The 20,164-nt window shown below is 34.7% G+C and overlaps 1 pseudogene; it reads left to right on the top strand.

Annotated features, from left to right (window-relative positions):
- The window catches only part of LOC134232525 (uncharacterized), a 41,830-nt pseudogene extending 21,669 nt beyond the window's left edge, over window positions 1-20,161 (top strand).
- The last annotated feature ends 3 nt before the right edge of the window (window positions 20,162-20,164 follow it).

The following is a 20,164-nucleotide window of genomic DNA, read 5'->3' on the forward strand; positions in this document are numbered from 1 at the left end:
GTATAAGACCTATACATAATGTAAAGCAGAGGTACGGAGTTGAAAAGTATACCATTTAGAATGAATCCTTTTGTTATAACATCAAAACAATAAAATATGTTCAAACCAAACCAATCCTTTTTAGTCTCTCCCCCAATATTTTTTTTAGATATAGAACGTCGCCGTTGAAAGAAGCATAGTTCGACAATTTTGTTAAGTTATACATCAACACCCCCCCCCCCCTAAATTCAAGATATAGACCATAAAGTAATTGTTCCTCATATTAGCTGCAGAACTGTAGCTCTCTGCTTGAGAAAATTCGCACAGATAAAGTAGAGAGCTACAGTTCTTCAGCTAGCCTCATATAAATAAAAAGGTGAAAATTGTACAAGATAATTATTTTTAAAATGTTATATTTTACGATTTTTAGCGCTTTTTGAGACAGAACTGTTAAATTAGTGTGTTTCATCTAATTGAAAACAACCATCACCCGGACAAACTAAAACTCAACGTAAAAAAAAAAGAAATGCCAAATAAACAAACGATTAGGAGTGAACATGGTAAACACTTAGATCGACAGAAATACCTGCGATGTAAACTGCAAAAGAAAGGTACGTTATTAAACTAATGTGCATAAAAATTAATATGTACGTGCCTGGATGTAATCTCATCATAAGTCTATGTATATGTATTAATTAACATTTCATAAAACTGGATAACACTGTCCAAAGCATGTTACAAATGAAACCTCAACATTTTACACAATGAAGGGACTTGGGGGGGGGGGTTATCAGCTATTTAATTCGGACTATGGTAAAGGAGGAGTAGAGGTTAAGATTATGGGTACCCCAGAGCGTAATAGACGGACACCCCAATTACTATATGGCCTTCCGTATTTCAAATGGTGATTTAATAATATCCTGTTGTTTTGCATGCATACTAGTATATAACAGGTCAGAATGTATTATACATGTATGCTCACGCCTTTACCTTTTGTCATAGACCTTCGCTTTATAGGTCTATGCCTTTTGTAGAGCTCTACATGTTCTATGACGTAACAATACAATTATACGTCATTTTTTCTCCCCAAACTCAAGATTTGCATCCTAAAATGCGTCTCTTAACTGACAGTGAAATGATATAAGCGGACCTTATATCTTCAATCTTTTCGTTTCATTTAAGCACTGAAACATTGTAGTATCGTAAACATTCTGTTATATGTGTCCACTATCATAAAGGGGTGTCTCCCTACACTATCAGATTTTTATTCCTATAGATAGTTTTCGATAGGCCTGAATTTAGCGAAAGTTACCTCCCGTTGGCCGCCATATTGGAGGTCGACTCAGTGATTTTCCCTCTTTGTCTTACCAAGTTTAAGAAACTATAGCAGAAATATTTAGTGGAAAATCTTTATCAAATAATTTTTTTTAAATAAAAGAGGCTTCCAAAAATTTATATACTTCAGAAAAATATTGATTTCTAATTCAGAATAGCAAATATAAAAATTTTAAATTGGTTGAACAATGAAGGAATATGAGCGTTTGGACCTCCAGTATGGCGATCAACGGGAAGTAACTCTTGGTCAATCGAAAACTATCTATATCAAAATATTTTTTTCAGAATAATTATTACATCTGAACATAAACTACCTTCACCAAGAAAAAAAACTAAATTCAACATTAAAACAAACAAACAGTATTGTGAACAATTAGAGAGATAGAGCTTTATACTTGTGATGTAACGTTAGCTGCAAAAGAAAGGTACGTTAATATTGTGGATTAATCTAATATATACGTGTTTCGAGGTAATCTCGTCACAAGTCTTCATGTATATTTATTAATTAACATTTTCTAAAATAATTCATAACACTGTCCAAAGAATATTACAAATGAAACCCCAATATATTCCTTTTACATAGTGGAGGGGCGGTCGGATCAAACTCGTCCTTTTCCGTATAGAAGAACAAGACCCGAAGAGGATTTCGGAAATAGCCGAGTAGCTACGATTGAATACGAATGAATCTGACGTCACAGCGGAAGTGACGCCGAGCTGTGTCTGCACTGGCTGCGTTTAGATCGAAGGTGGCTACATATCTTCGTGTTTCTCCGCGTTTCAAAGCATGTTTTCCTATTGTTAACATATTTTTATTTACTACAGCATTTTCTTGGCAATGTTGATGCGAAGGATGGGATTTTTCGAATGCAAACTGCAAGGTTAGTGAAAAATTGGAGACAACGAAATGACCCGACCTTCCCTCGGCGTTTGAGTGTGAAGTACGGTACGAGTTACGAAATTTACGCAAGCTGATGAGGATTCTGGATCTTTGGAGAGTATTTACTGAACATTATTTACGATGGGATGTTAATTTGAACGTTTTTTTAATCATAATCTACGATTAGAAAGTAGCCGCGCAGGCGCAGTAGGGTTAGTTGTGCCTGGCATGACTAACCCCATTTTACGCGTGCGCTAACTAACCCTGTGAAACTGACAAAAACCTGACTAAGCCTTGACTTTAGGCTAAGTCCAAAAAATAAAATGCATGCAAAGAAAAAAAAAAAGAACACCAGCACACACAACATTCCAGAAACAAATAAAATAAATTAACACAAAATAATTATAAATTAAAATAGAAAAAAAAATTTAGATTCTAAAACTAAATCAAGTTTTATAAGAAATATTCATGTTAGTTAACTAAGTTAGTCAAATATAAGAGAATTTGCGATAGAAATTCTTGTTAGTTAACTAAGTTAGTCAAATACTAACACAAAATGCAATGAAAATTCTTGTTAGTTGTCTAAGTTAGTCTAACTAAGGGATTTTTTCTTGAAAACCCCAAATTCCAATGATCAGAATAATTCCAATTTTAAATAATACACTGTTCACAACAATTCTCTTAACGACGTTCGATCCTGATATTTTAAGTCTTAAACTTTTTTTGCCAAGTATATTTTTAGTTTCTACATACATAGCTTAATTAGAATTCAAATCAAAAAATGGGGGTCAATATGCTTCATTTAGCGCTACAGTACATTTAATATGACCTTTCTGCACTAAAATTTGTGTCTTAATTAAAAATTACATCTTCGACGTTTTCTCTCCAATATTTTTATCCAATTAAAGCATGAAAGAAAATGAACTCTAAGTCTATTTCAAAAAAGACACTTAAAAATTGTGACTAAGAAAAAGTTTCAAATTGCTCCGCATAATCAATTATTTGACATTTCTGCACTAATAAAATGTTATTTTTCCGGCATTGAAAATATAATAATTAGCAAGAAAATTATTTTAAAGTCTTAAAATTTTTATGATTTTAAGCAAATAGGTCAAATTTATTTTGAATATTTAGAAAAGAACATCAAAAGTGGGGGTATATGATGTACATTTTCAGATATTACTAAAAAAGTGTGAATTTCACGTTAAAATTGGATCAATTTTTTCCCGGATTTTCAGAATATATTTACTATATTTGTCACACTTTGCTGATAGAATTAATAAGGAATAATTTAATAGATGTTTCAGAACAAGCATAACATATTTCACTGCAAAAAAACAGCTTTGTGTGCAACCAGCATGGTAAAATAGGCATCCAAAATTAACAGTACTGTTGTTGTTCAAATGGAAAAAACTTACCATTTTCATCTAAAAAACCTTCCGCCACAAAAATAATCCCTAGCTTAATTATACTTGAATGGAATTTAATCGCGGTTTTTTCATTGAATATAGTTTAATTTGCATTGTAGAATTCAGTTTTATTGTTAGAACCTAAAAATGATGCTTAATTTTATGAATAAAGGACCTGCGCGAAATACGCTCAAAATATCAGGATCGAACGTCCTTAAAATAGCCATGTTATCTTGATTACTCATGCTTCAGAAAGACCACTTTGGATTAATATGTCTTTAGGTCACCTGAGTAAACTCAGATGACCTTTTGCTATTTGTTTTTGTCTGTCTTCATGCATCATGCAAAATTTGTGAATTTCATGGTTCCTGCCCACCCTTGGGCCTGAGGGTCAGGATAAAACCCTTAAAATTAATGCAATCTTAAAAAATCTTCTTGTTTACTGCAGAGCATCAAGCAGTCAAACTGTTGGTATGATTGTATTGCATTGAGCCCTCTACCACAGTTGTGAAATTCATGGCATCAGGGTCAGGGGTTCTAGTGTTAGAGACGATCCTTTGATCTATGTTTGTATGATTTGACCTCTATTTGACCTTTGTAGACTTATGTTTACCCTTTGCCCTCTATTTGACCTTGTAGATTCCCTTGCAAGAGACAGCCATAGAAATGATCCTTTGACCTTTATGTATTTATGTATGATTTGACATCTATTTGACCTTGGAGATTCTCCTGCCAAAGACAGCGTTGGAGATGATCCTTCGATCTATTTATGTTTGATTTGACCTTTATTTGACCTTGTAGATTCCCCTCAGAGAGATGGCCCTAGAGATGATCCTTTGATCTATTTATGTATGATTTGACCTCTATTTGACCTTGTAGATTCCCCTGAGAGAGACGGCCCTAGAGATGATCCTTCGATCTATTCAGCGTCACCAGAAGAGCATCCTCATTGTGCCCCCTGGCTGTAGGACGCTCGTCAATCTCACCTGTAGCCTTCAGGAAAATCTCGACAACTTCCTCTCCTCAGGTAAGTCTAGAAAACAGGTCAATCTCCAATACAGGTCAATCTCCAAAACAGGTTAATCTCCAATACAGGTCAATAGGTCAATCTCTTAAACAGGTCAGTATTCAAAACAGGTAAACAGGTCAATCTCCAAAATAGGTCAATCTCTGATGAAGGCAAACTGGTCAATTTCTAATACAGGTAAACAGATCAATCTCTAATACAGGTTAACAGGTTAATTTCCAAAGTAGGAAATCTCTAATGAAAAAAAAAGAGAAGGAAAGGATCTTTAAGAATCTTCATCTGAAGAACAGAAGTTCAAGGGGAGGAGTGGTGTAAATCATGGACAGATTTTTATGTATTGTGTAGGGACAATATTCATATTTATCAAGCATCTCATTTTGGCATTGTAAACGATGATTCTTGTATAACTAAAACTAAATATTGTCGAAAATTCACTCATAATATTTCACTAGCAGATAAAAGAAAGAAATTGCTAATTATAAAATACACTATAAATAATTGGACATTACTTTGATAAAATTGCTAATGTTGTAGCAGCCCGTAGCTAAAATAACCCATTATATGATGTTTTATCTTTTTTTCCTCTCTGATTGACAGACACGGACGTAACTGCGACTCATCTGTTATACATTCAATATTAAATCTTTTTTCTCTCTAATTGACAGATACAGACATTACTATGACACAGCTATTATACCATATTTAATCTCTTTTCTCTGTGGTTGACAGACACGGAATTTTCACCGGAGGTCGGGGAAGCTGTAGAGAGATATGACGCGTTACTGAGACACATCTTCCAGCACGCTGTCCCGGTGATCCAGTCCGTACTACAGGAATACCCGAACAACTTAGACGTGAAGACCGAGGGTCGACGGTTCCTCTACAACTACTCTAAAATGACGCAGTTCACGTAGGCCTGATTAAAATTGTCAATGACTTGTTCTAATTACAAACAGACAGTTAAAAATCAATTAAAAGAAATTTCTCTTTTTAAGAGGAAAGTTTAAGAAGAGCATATGAAACTTTGAAAACATTATTCTAACTTTAACTTTTTTCTCTCTTTTATTTTAATCAAAAAGCAAAAATGGTCAAACTTTGAAAATATTTATCTTACTAATATATATTCACTTTTTTTCCTAAAGGGCAAAAATGGTCAAACTTTGAAAATATTTATCAAATATTAACTTTTTTTTTAGGTCACCTGAGTAAACTCAGGTGACCTATTGCTATCTGTTTTCGTCCGTCGTCGTGCGTCGTCCGTCGTCCATCGTGTGTTAACATTTGAACATTTTCAGCTTCTTCTCTGCAACCACTGAACCAATTTCAACCAAATTTGGCACAAAGCATCTATGGGTGAAGGGGAACAAAAATTGTGAATTTCATGATCCCTGCCCCCCTGGGGCCTGAGGGGTCGGGCCAAAACCACTAGAATTAATGCAATCTTTAAAAATCTTCTTCTTTACTCCTGGACATCAAGCAGTCAAACTGTTTGCATGATTGTAATCAACAATGAGTCCTCTACCAAAATTGTGAAATTCATGGCCCTGGGGTCAGGGGTTCTAGTGCTAGGGCGGGGCTAAATAAGTAGGTAGTGAAAATGCATTATTTCTTTGAAAATCTTCTTCTCTGCTCCTGGGTATTAAATAAACCAACTAAGTACATAGTTATGATGAGCAAGAGTGCCTCTACCAAAATTGTGAATTTTATGGCCCCGGGGTCAGGGGTTCTGGTGTTAGGGCGGGGCTATATTGATTATATAGTGAAAATACATGAATTCTTTGAAAATCTTCTTCTCTGCTCCTGGGTATTAAATAAACTAACTAAGTACATAGTTATGATGAGCAAGAGTGCCTCTACCAAAATTGTGAATTTTATGGCCCCAGGGTCAGGGGTTCTTGTTTTAGGGTTGGGCTCTAGTGAAATGCATGAATTCTTTGAACATCTTATCCTTTGCTCCTGGTTAATATACTAAGAACAGTGTATTATTTAAAATTGGAATCATTCTGATCATTGGAATTTGGGGTTTTCAAGAAAAAATCCCTTAGTTAGACTAACTTAGACAACTAACAAGAATTTTCATTGCATTTTGTGTTAGTATTTGACTAACTTAGTTAACTAACATGAATTTCTATTGCAAATTATCTTAGTACTTGACTAACTTAGTGAACTAACATGAATATTTCTAATAAAACTTGATTTAGTTTTAGAATTTAAGTTTTTTTTTCTATTTATTTTATAATTATTTTGTGTTAATTTATTTTATTTGTTTCTGGAATGTTGTGTGTGCTGGTGTTCTTTTTTTTTTTTTTTTCTTTGCATGCATTTTATTTTTTGGACTTAGCCTAAAGTCAAGGCTTAGTCAGGTTTTTGTCAGTTTCACAGGGTTAGTTAGCGCACGCGTAAAATGGGGTTATCATGCCAGGCACAACTAACCCTACTGCGCCTGCGCGGCTACTTTCTAATCGTAGATTATGATTAAAAAAACGTTCAAATTAACATCCCATCGTAAATAATGTTCAGTAAATACTCTCCAAAGATCCAGAATCCTCATCAGCTTGCGTAAATTTCGTAACTCGTACCGTACTTCACACTCAAACGCCGAGGGAAGGTCGGGTCATTTCGTTGTCTCCAATTTTTCACTAACCTTGCAGTTTGCATTCGAAAAATCCCATCCTTCGCATCAACATTGCCAAGAAAATGCTGTAGTAAATAAAAATATGTTAACAATAGGAAAACATGCTTTGAAACGCGGAGAAACACGAAGATATGTAGCCTCCTTCGATCTAAACGCAGCCAGTGCAGACACAGCTCGGCGTCACTTCCGCTGTGACGTCAGATTCATTCGTATTCTATCGTAGCTACTCGGCTATTTCCGAAATCCTCTTCGGGTCTTGTTCTCCTATACGGAAAAGGACGAGTTTGATCCGACCGCCCCTCCATTATGTAAAAGGAATATATTGGGGTTTCATTTGTAATATACTTTGGACAGTGTTATGAATTATTTTAGAAAATGTTAATTAATAAATATACATGAAGACTTGTGACGAGATTACCTCGAAACACGTATATATTAGATTAATCCACAATATTAACGTACCTTTCTTTTGCAGCTAACGTTACATCACAGGTATAAAACTCTATCTCTCTAATTGTTCACACAATCGTTTGTTCGTTTTAATGTTGAATTTAGTTTTTTTTCTTGGTGAAGGTAGTTTATGTTCAGATGTAATAATTATTCTGAAAAAATATTTTGATATAGGAATAAAAATCTGATAGTGTAGGGAGACACCCCTTTATGATAGTGGACACATATAACAGAATGTTTACGATACTACAATGTTTCAGTGCTTAAATGAAACGAAAAGATTGAAGATATAAGGTCCGCTTATATCATTTCACTGTCAGTTAAGAGACGCATTTTAGGATACAAATCTTGAGTTTGGGGAGAAAAAATGACGTATTATTGTATTGTTACGTCATAGAACATGTAGAGCTCTACAAAAGGCATAGACCTATAAAGCGAAGGTCTATGACAAAAGGTAAAGGCGTGAGCATACATGTATAATACATTCTGACCTGTTATATACTAGTATGCATGCAAAACAACAGGATATTATTAAACCACCATTTGAAATACGGAAGGTCATATAGTAAATGGGGTAGTCCGTCTATTACGCTCTGGGGTACCCATAATCTTAACCTCTACTCCTCCTTTACCATAGTCCGAATTAAATAGCTGATAACCCCCCCCCCCAAGTCCCTTCATTGTGTAAAATGTTGAGGTTTCATTTGTAACATGCTTTGGACAGTGTTATCCAGTTTTATGAAATGTTAATTAATACATATACATAGACTTATGATGAGATTACATCCAGGCACGTACATATTAATTTTTATGCACATTAGTTTAATAACGTACCTTTCTTTTGCAGTTTACATCGCAGGTATTTCTGTCGATCTAAGTGTTTACCATGTTCACTCCTAATCGTTTGTTTATTTGGCATTTCTTTTTTTTTTACGTTGAGTTTTAGTTTGTCCGGGTGATGGTTGTTTTCAATTAGATGAAACACACTAATTTAACAGTTCTGTCTCAAAAAGCGCTAAAAATCGTAAAATATAACATTTTAAAAATAATTATCTTGTACAATTTTCACCTTTTTATTTATATGAGGCTAGCTGAAGAACTGTAGCTCTCTACTTTATCTGTGCGAATTTTCTCAAGTAGAGAGCTACAGTTCTGCAGCTAATATGAGGAACAATTACTTTATGGTCTATATCTTGAATTTAGGGGGGGGGGGGTGTTGATGTATAACTTAACAAAATTGTCGAACTATGCTTCTTTCAACGGCGACGTTCTATATCTAAAAAAAATATTGGGGGAGAGACTAAAAAGGATTGGTTTGGTTTGAACATATTTTATTGTTTTGATGTTATAACAAAAGGATTCATTCTAAATGGTATACTTTTCAACTCCGTACCTCTGCTTTACATTATGTATAGGTCTTATACATGTACTTTATTTTAATACAGCGTGTATCACATTTTTGTTATTATTTTCATTCTCTCTTTGAAGAATGCCCATGTTTTTATATTACTTTGACAGTGGAGAAAGTGAATCTCAGGTGATTGCCTAAATATGAATAATATGAATAATCAACATGCATGGGGAGGATCCAGCAATTTTTGAAAGGGGTTTAGGTCGGTGCCCCAGGCACTCATGCATAGAATCACATCACGGCCAATTCAAGTCCGTACATTTATAAGAAGGGAGACCTCCAAGAACAGTTGACAAACAAAAAAAAAAAAACTATGCTACACACTTTTAAATCCCTTTGGTGGGGTGGGGGGGTAGTGGGGGCTTTCTGTAACTTTTATGTTCGGTACATTACTTTCAAATGTTCGAATCTGCGTATTTTCCGACAACAAAAGATGTGGAGGGGGCTTCCAAATTAAATATTGATGAAAACCACAGCAAGAGATTATTCTCAGAAAAAGTTAGCCCCCTCCATCTGCATACTACGGGAACATTTTAAACATTTCTCTTCATTGATTAAAAATATTTTATGCATAATTCTAAAAGTAAGTTACTTCTGAAGATGGTCCAAAAATGGAATATATATTCTGGAATCTGCCCTGCATGTTACTTGTGGATGTTCGGAGCCCTCAGTCGGGGTTGTGAATGTACACGACAGAATTTAAAGCAAATACGCGAAAATCTACAGACCTAGCGAGCTGAAAGGACAGAGATTTTTCATATTTTAAATTATTAGACGTATTTATGTAAATATCCATATTATAGCAAAATATGTCTCTGTATCTTTCTCTCTTTCTTTGTGTGTGTACAAAAATAAAGGGGGGTCCAACTCCCGGACCCCCCTTTCTGCATCCGTCAATGATCAAGGCCTTCTTGTATACAAGATGAGATTTTTTCCAGCATACATGTACTCTCATTTAATTTTTTTGAAATGACCAACCCATATTTTCTACTTTTAAATATACGAGCAAAGCAGATAGTGAATAGTCGTTGACTTCTTGGGTCAGATAGGGTATAGTCGTTGACTTCATAGGTCAGAAATCCCCTAGAATTTGCAGAGTTTTAAAATGAATATACTTAACCAAGTGTCGATGAATTCCAGAGCTTCATATAGCTATAAAATATATATCTTTATTCCAACTTAACACAAATCGATGTTTTCTATAAAAAAAAAGGGGGGGGGGGGGCAAGGTCACTTTTACTCGATTTAGTCTATATTCAATAAATTCAAATTCAAGGAGTGGTTTTTGAAAACTAAACCTGAACAAAATATATACCCGTTGCACGGTTGCCGTGCGCTCTAACGAGGAATTTTCCCCTTGGGGAAGGGGGTATCCAAAACTGTCCATCCTATTATAAAATAAAGCACAATAGACCTCATAATATTTGTGGGGGGGGGGTATAAAAGGGACTAACGTATTACTCTGACAAATTGTCATAATTTCATATATCTCTTCATAAATATCTTGCAAAGCACCAAAATTATCTGACATACAATCTATAGGGGTTGAGTTTTCCGTTATGTGAGGTAAGCCTCGACTTGTAGCTATTCTTCAGTGTACATCTACAATAATATATATACTAGAAGAAGAAAAAATCTCAACACTGACTTTATGGAGATTTTTTAGAAGAAGATGGATATCGAGGAAGAAAAGATTATTTTAACAATTACGTTTATTACGTCTACAGGGGTGTTGAGGAATCCACAAGTACCTGAAACGGGGATTTAATGAATATCATATATGTGCAAAACAGAACAAACTGATTGTAAAGTATAGAGTGAAATTAGTGGGAAAATCCCATATCCCAGATTGTGGATTTTATTCGCTCAGTGGCTCATACCGCTCCTGGATTAGAAACCCTTGACTCCGGAAGATGTGGCTCATATTAAGGATATCGAATACTAGCCGTTCATAATGTTTAAATTAACGTTTTTCCACTAATCCATATTTTACAACCACATGTACGGCATCGGATATTTCCGGTTCCGTACCCAGTTCTTGATCTTGAAAATGGGCTTGATCATGACTAAATAATAATAATAATAAACTCAGACTTAATAATCACCAATAAATAAATATGAAAAAATTAATGTATTCTGTTTCTAGTTTAAATTTTATATTTTAAGTGATTTAACATGGAAGTATTGTTTCCGTTTAGAAACACCTGAAACATTTCACACAGGTTATGATATACATGTATATGCTTCCTTTGTGAAATATGACTTTATCCCCCTCCCCCCCCCCCCCCAAAAAAAAAAAAAACTAGCTTGTATTAAATTGGCAGTATGTTATGAATCTCCAGTTACGACTCTTGAAAAATTCAGTCATCTGTGAACATTTTACAAACACTTGAACAGTATAAATTAACAAATCATACATATACACGTGTATATATACATGTTTTCCTTTTGACCAGCTGTTTGGGTGCCGTTGTCATCTTGTTTATTTTGAATTTTCCGAGTGGAAGTAAATACAAAATATTCAAGTATACAATATGACACCATTGTTAAACTCATTTGCTCCAAAATATATAAATGACCCCCCCCCTCTCCCCATCAAAGATCCTTCAAGTATTAGTAAACGAGTCCGTATATGCACGCATCTGAACAATCAATCATTTTGTCTGTCTGTCCGTCCGTCAACCAGTCCGATTTTACGCATAATTATTACTAGTATGGTTGTATGTACGCTTTTCAGAGAATCCACTTTGTGTTGATCAGTTCATTTTTGAGGCTTCTGTTTTAGAGAATATTTAATCGTCCATCAAAGCCTTTTGAAGTCAATTACACACGTGAAGATCGACTACTGCTCATGAAGATGTTGAAGTCGCCTGGCTGATCCTCTGGCTTCTATGTTTCCAAATATTTGACGCCTCGGATTTCTTTGCTGCATCTCCATTCGTAAAACTGTGACTGCCCAGCAGTACCAGCACTCTACTAACTAGTGATTCCTTAAATAGCACGATATTTACCAAAATTGAATTAATACATCCATACTTTCTAGATACAAAATCCTTTACTATAGAATAATTATTTCTCCCTCAAGTTTAGTGTTTCTTTTGCGTCTCAGTATTATATGCACATTTAGAACATGTTTTAACTTAACTGTGTACATACAGATTTTTATAATGTACAACGTGCATAGTAAAAAAAAAGGGGGTGGGGGTGGGGTCCATATCCAACTCAGGAAAAACTAAACAAATGCAAACACCTTCTTTTAAAAAACACAAGAACCTTCTCTCTTTACGATTACGGGGGATATATTTCTGTCCCTCTTTAAATGTCACAAAAACGATTAAACACAGTAATCAAAATCCAATATTAGATACCAGAAAATGTCATTTTCTTAGAAATAAATTCTTAATCTATAATTTAAACCATCAGCCAATGATCTATGAATATACATGTACATGATATCACACACATACACATTTTGATTAAGTTGTATAATGTTATATTAATTACTCATGTTACATATGTTACATGTAACAAGCAGACCCCCCCCCCAAAAAAAAAAAAAAAAAAAAAAAAAAAAAAAAAAAAAAAAAAAAAAAAAAACAAACAAAAAAAAAAAAAAAAAAAACGGTCTGTGTAAGAAGAAGTATATAAAAAAACTTGTTACGAATTTCCGGACAATAATCACCGCGCTAAAAATAAAATATTAAACATTTATTGACCGATTTTGAGGGCAACGGTCATTTTGTCGGACTCAAGAACCAAACTGTCTGCCTTTACATTTTGGTTCGAGGTCGACAAAACCCATTTTGCCGTCAAACTCGGTCAATAAATGTTTTGTCATACACTGTACTTTTCATTTATTGGTTTTTTTTTTTTGGACATTTGTATACATGCATTTTATACTGACTTCCGTGCATGTGTTGTTACATCAGGTCCGTCACTGTTGAACCCCAACGAATGAAAATGAGATTAGGCACCGCCCATTCTGTGACATAAGCGGTCTAACATCTCATTGACCGGTCTCATTCAGCGGTCCAACATAATTTTTTTTATGCCTGCTCAGCAAAACATTAGAAATGTTTGAGTTTTCTTTCGAATAGGATTCGTAGGAAAAAAATTCTAAAGGTATGACAATAGAAATTAAAGTTGATTATGCTATAGTCGTTATTGACTAATTGACAAAAGAATTTTCTAACCAAATATGAGGGGTTGGTGTTTACTGGGAATTGGGGAGGGGGTTGTACAAGGTATTACATGCATATTTTATCACCGAACACTGAAATTGAAACATTTTTCTTCATTTAAAAAAAAGACACTGACATTATGTATCATGGCTGCGGTGTTTTACATTTGGAGTAAAGTGTACAATAACAGGAGATACAACCGATGGACGGAGCCAGGAAAACGTGTGCCGTGTAAATATGGTGTAAATAGACAAATGAATACCAAGGCAATTTCATCATTTTAAATTAAATGTATTCTGAATAACAGAATGAAATGGGCTTTGTTATGTACATGTACAAAATTTCTGCAAGTGAAATAAAAGTGTTTCCATGTAACATAAATTACAGTGTGTATTATAAACTACGAAATGCTTTTGCGGAACTCTGCAAATATTCGACCAATCGCAACGAGAAATCAAGTTTTTGACATGAATTCCACTCAGAAATATGTTAAAATATCACACCTATTGTAATATAGCGGTTTAGCAGAATATACCATCTTTGCTGTGTTCTTTGCTCGACTAGAATAAAGTGCAGCTGTACTTCATCCACAGATTTAGAGTAATTGACCCTGATACAGATTTATCGTGAAATGATCAACGGCTAGCTATCTTTTTTCTTGATTTTCGAACAACACCAGACTTTTCCTTCTACAACTTTGAATTTTTCTTCTGTGATATCCTCAGGGTTTTTTGTGAATTTCTTTACAATCCGTGTCTATATTCAGATGGACTTCTGAAATCTGACGTCCTTTCTCATGAACACACAAACATAAAATGTGTATATTTAAAATACTGGTAGGAAGGAGATATTATCCATGAGGTCACTTGAGTGACAAAAACTACATTTTCTATTGGTACAATTAAAAGTCATGCATGAAAATTTGTGACATGAGGTTTGATTGGCCTTGATACAAGAAATTTATTGAAGTTTTTTGTTTGAATATTTATTATGGATTGGTGTACCCTGATTTATTTGGACGAATGGCATAGACTCGAGTTTCGCACTCGTCACCACATCTGCATGGGCATAGGAGTCAGGACCGGGGGGCTGGGCTTATCCCCCCACTTTTTTTTTCCAAATATTTAATTAATTAGTATAGACATTGAATATATAAACGTAGGTTTAGCCTCCCCCCCCCCCCCCCCACTTTCCACAGATACGTCTTAGTATAGGTTAAAAATGGGGGAAGTGGTGATGGGAAGAAAATTTTTGGTACTGAAGTTTGAACCTAACCCCCCCCCCCCCCCCACACACACACACACACTGAAATAGGATTTTCGTGTTTGGGAAATGGACATTCCATTTTTTTTAAGGTACCATTTTTTTTTTTACACTTAGCGCCCCCCCCCACTTTCAATTTGCGAAAATGATGGGGACGGGACGCCCCCTCCCCCCTTCCCCTTCCGTGTTCCGTACTCCATGGGATCTTTGACTTTTTTGATTAACATATTCTTTTGTGACATATTCACAAAGTGTTACTACTAAAAAATCCAAAATTTAAAATCCATACCCTCTGATACTAAAACAGAAAGGCTACTTTTAGCTTAAATTTTATTTTTTTGGAATTTTTTGTAGTATCGTAAACATTCTGTTATATGTGTCCACTGTCCACTATCATAAAGGGGTGTCTCCCTACACTATCAGATTTTTATTCCTATATCAAAATATTTTTTTTTTCAGAATAATTATTACATCTAAACATAAACTACCTTCACCAAGAAAAAAACTAAATTCAACATTAAAACGAACAAACAGTATTGTGAACAATTAGAGAGATAGAGCTTTATACCTGTGATGTAACGTTAGCTGCAAAAGAAAGGTACGTTAATATTGTGGATTAATCTAATATATACGTGTTTCGAGGTAATCTCGTCACAAGTCTTCATGTATATTTATTAATTAACATTTTCTAAAATAATTCATAACACTGTCCAAAGTATATTACAAATGAAACCCCAATATATTCCTTTTACATAATGGAGGGGCGGTCGGATCAAACTCGTCCTTTTCCGTATAGGAGAACAAGAACCGAAGAGGATTTCGGAAATAGCCGAGTAGCAACGATTGAATACGAATGAATCTGACGTCACAGCGGAAGTGACGCCGAGCTGTGTCTGGACTGGCTGTGTTTAGATCGAAGGAGGCTACATATCTTCGTGTTTCTCCGCGTTTCAAGGCATGTTTTCCTATTGTTAACATATTTTTATTTACTCAGCATTTTCTTGGCGATGTTGACGCGAAGGATGGGATTTTTTGAATGCAAACTGCAAGGTTAGTGAAAAATTGGAGACAACGAAATGACCCGACCTTCCCTCGGCGTTTGAGTGTGAAGTACGGTACGAGTTACGAAAGAATGACTGCACTTAAGCTATGAGAGTTGGATCCCAATGATTTGCGCAAAATAAAATTCCAAAATTCATTAAATTTATGTTTTATAGGTATTAAACAATATCTTAAGAGCAGGTTTTGGTTTATTATATTACATGAAAGTATTAAATAATGCCGAGCGACACTAGCTTTTGAAACAGGGGTCTAACAGTTTTGTCTCATTTCTATTGTTATTCATATGCATACCAGTTTTCAACGACATTGTTTACATCGAGCCGCAACTTGACCATTTTTCTCATTTGCACAGAATGTGTATTTTAACTAAAACTTATACATCTCCGAAGGACAATGTTGGTCAAGTTGCGGCTCATATCTAATTTTTGAAAAAATGTACCCAAACTTCGCTCGAGATAGCTACTAAATTAACAGGTTACGAGTTTCAGCCCATGTGACCCCTTTGATATTATAATCACTTTTCTCACGTGACATTCAAGTGTTCGACACGCTTTCATTGTGTCAGTCGTTGGAAAATTCTTTTCATATCTACATTTACTTCCATCTTCAAAATATTGAAGATCCTTGCGTACATTTTATTAGCGTTTTAAAGTTTACGTTGATTTCTTTCACTATAGTGTTTTTGTTCGGGGTATTTTAAAGGAAAAGGGTATTATTTTGCTGATTACATGCTGTACATATAGCAGTGGCGGATCCAGAAATTTGAAAACGGGAGCCCGACCAGTTTTAGGTCAGGGTAGAAGCCCACAGTCATCATTAAAAAAAAAACTAATTTTTTATTTTATTTTTACGTTACTAATAAGTCCACAATTATTATTCAATTCGATTAAGATAAAGTGAAAATGTCATTTTTTTTTAATACACTGTAGGTACGAACACTTAATAATTTTAAGATTTAGTTAATTCGCTGCTTGACAGCAAATAATACATGAGCAGTGAAATTTTAAGCATTCCAATTTTATAAGAACGTTAGATAGAGAAAATTATGCAGTGCTTGATAATGTAGAAGCCGAAATTCATTTTTTTTTATGCATTGTCCTTTGTACTCTGAATACCGATCAAAACTTTTTTTGAAAATTAACTCTGCCAATAATCAAATGGCAAGGTCATACTAGTATATGGATTTACTGTGTGTACTTATTTCAGATTATCCTATAGACAGGATGCAAATTATTTTTCATTTATGCGAAGACAGCCCATTATGTTCAGAAAATAAAATGTATTTCAGTGTCATTTTCATCTACCAATAATTCTCAAAACAGACACTACCAACCTAAGCGTACAAAATGCATACATATATTTATCACAATTGTGTTTATTTTTATGAACTTTTTGTTTTTTCTCTTAATATTCTGCTCTTTACTTACTTACTCTACTTACTGACGTGGATACAAATTAATGAAATTATATGTATGGTTATAAATCATTTATTTTTTGTACAAAATGAACACAAAACCCTCTTCTCGGTCTTTTTTTTTTTATATATATATGATATAAATCAAATACGGAAAACCATGCGCTTATGATCCATTTCCATGCGATTTAAATGTCTCCGCCCCTTTGCTGCGACCTTAAAATCAAAAGCGGTCCAGTTCAATTTTCCGGAATTTATGGGTTAAACATGTTCTTTTCAATAGCGTTGTATGTAATTATTGAAATATGTATGACGAAAAATTATAGAAATAAATGTCAAAAGCATATGCTTGCACATTAATCATAGATTAATTCAGCGATTTATTGTAATGTTAAGCTTCACATGGGTAGCCGAAAAGGTTCCAAATAACGTCCTTAAGTGCAGTCATTCTTTACGCAAGCTGATGAGGATTCTGGGATCTTTGGAGAGTATTTACTGAACATTATTCACGATGGGATGTTAATTTGAACGTTTTTTTTTATCATAATCTACGATTAGAAAGTAGCCGCGCAGGCGCAGTAGGGTTAGTTGTGCCTGGCATGACTAACCCCATTTTACGCGTGCGCTAACTAACCCTGTGAAACTGACAAAAACCTGACTAAGCCTTGACTTTAGGCTAAGTCCAAAAAATAAAAATGCATGCAAAGAAAAAAAAAAAAAGAACACCAGCACACACAACATTCCAGAAACAAATAACACAAAATAATTATAAAATAAATAGAAAAAAAAACTTAAATTCTAAAACTAAATCAAGTTTTATTAGAAATATTCATGTTAGTTCACTAAGTTAGTCAAATACTAAGATAATTTGCAATAGAAATTCATGTTAGTTAACTAAGTTAGTCAAATACTAACACAAAATGCAATGAAAATTCTTGTTAGTTGTCTAAGTTAGTCTAACTAAGGGATTTTTTCTTGAAAACCCCAAATTCCAATGATCAGAATAATTCCAATTTTAAATAATACACTGTTTAATGATCTAATTACATATTTAAGGCCAGGATTTATTTTATTTTCAGTTTTACAAACCCTCCGCTCAAGGTTTTGAATTTTCTGAAAAAAATAAAAAAAATTTCTTTCCGATGTCAAATTTGAGTCGGGATCGACATTTCAAATTTACGAACTCGCACTTTCGGTTTTGAAATGAAACGGCGGGTAAATAAAGCTAGAACTGAGAAGACACCTTGGTTTAGTGTAAAATTCATCGATACGAGTGCCATTCAAAACGTTTCACCCGTTCAAAGGACAAATAAAATGCTGACGACTTTGTTGCACAATGACATGCTGGTGAGATAATTATGTATTCGTTTCAAAAGTATCTGTCTGTAAATTATTTTCCTCCCCCAGGTTTTAAACTGCCCGTGGTAGCTATTGCATATTGCCAGCGACATTGTTTAGGTCTCTGTTATAGCTTACAGTCAAAGCATCATTCAACAGAAAATGTTCCTTATGCATCAGATGTAATGAATAAAACTGGGAGAAGTTAAGTCCATTTGAGGAAGAAATAAACAATAACCTGAAGAAATTAAAAAAAAAATCAACTATTAAAAGGCAAGAATATACAAATATATACAGGCATATAGTATCATCTATATCAGCCAGAAAAATTATTTTACACTTAATTAAAGAAAAATGTTCACCCTACTCCTCAATACTCCCTGTCTGTTTTATGATAGGAATTATAATTTTAGGCTTCATGTAAATTTTAGAACAATGTCTACACATTCACCTAACACATATTCAAAAAATGAAGATAATTATTGAAAGACTTTTAAAGAATTGATTTTTAGAAATATATTTTGACCAACATCACAAAATTTATATAACTGGCCCAGACAGGCAGATGATGAAATAAGCAATTAAATGTTCTACTTTCCTATTGTAAGCATTATGTGTCCAGTGGTAAGGGGCCTGTTAGAATAGCATAAAAAAAGAATGAACAATTGTTAATAATTGATTTATCAAAAAAAAAATTTTATTTCCTTCTCCTTCGGGACTTTTTTATTCTCATGTTCATAACTAAAACTAAACATAAAAAAATGCTGGCCTTATAATGAAGAAAGGGGCCTGCTGGGTCAGGGGTACCAGGGAGGTACTTTGACTTAAAATGAATTAATGCTTTGAAATGTGCCCTTTGATAAGCAATGGTGCCTCCTTCAAAATTTGTGAATTTCATGGCTTTTGGATTAAAACACGAGCCAAATACAATCGCTCGAAAGTTGTTACATGATACTCAGGTGACCTATAAGGCCCGTGGGCCTCTTGTTTCAAAAGGCAAAAGAGAAAGTTACAATCTCTGTCTAAGTCAACACAAGACGAGGAAAGTCAGGAGCTCACAGAGACGTTAACCACCCCCAAAATGTTTGTGTCTAACAACCAGGAAGAGGAGCCCGCGGGAATTCTCAAAAAGACAGAAGAGAAAGGTTACATGGCTGCCCTGGATCGCAAAGTCCACTTCGCCGACAAAGAACCACTGGACTCCATGACCAGCTCAGAGGACGAATCTGACCTTGACCATCAGACTACAGAGGTCAAGGCCAGGTTAGAGGTACAGGAGACTGTGATTCTGAGTGAGGAGGCTGCTGAAGCTCTGAGATTAAAATCTGTCGCAAGTCAGGAGGGTGTTCAAATGAGACGGAAGGAATTGGAAAAGGATGAGACACGAGAGAGACGGTACACGTCGGAAATGAAAATTAACGTGAGTGGGAAGGGCCAGATCCAGGAGGTGGTTGCCAAGTGTGGTCAAACAGACATCACCATAGCAACCAACCCCACCCCTAGCAACCCAGTGTCCATATTTTGTCCTACAGTAAATTGTAGAGGTCATGTACGCAACTCGGAGCCCATTTGTCAACCTGACCCGATGTTTGATGCAAATGATATTCCAGCAGAGGAAAATCGATCTAAAGGAATTTTATCTAAAGACAATGAAGACACAAATAGAAATAATGATGGGAGTTCCACTCTTAATGAATGTCAGACAAATAAGCTAAGAGAATATGACAGGAAAGAGGATAGTGCTGTGTTAGACCTGTCTGGGCAAGAAACATTAGACACAAGT

Source organism: Saccostrea cucullata, unplaced genomic scaffold (assembly GCF_032062105.1).
Source record: "Saccostrea cucullata isolate Sc308-1 unplaced genomic scaffold, CSIRO_AGI_Scuc_v1 ctg7628, whole genome shotgun sequence".
Lineage (NCBI taxonomy): Eukaryota > Metazoa > Mollusca > Bivalvia > Ostreida > Ostreidae > Saccostrea > Saccostrea cuccullata.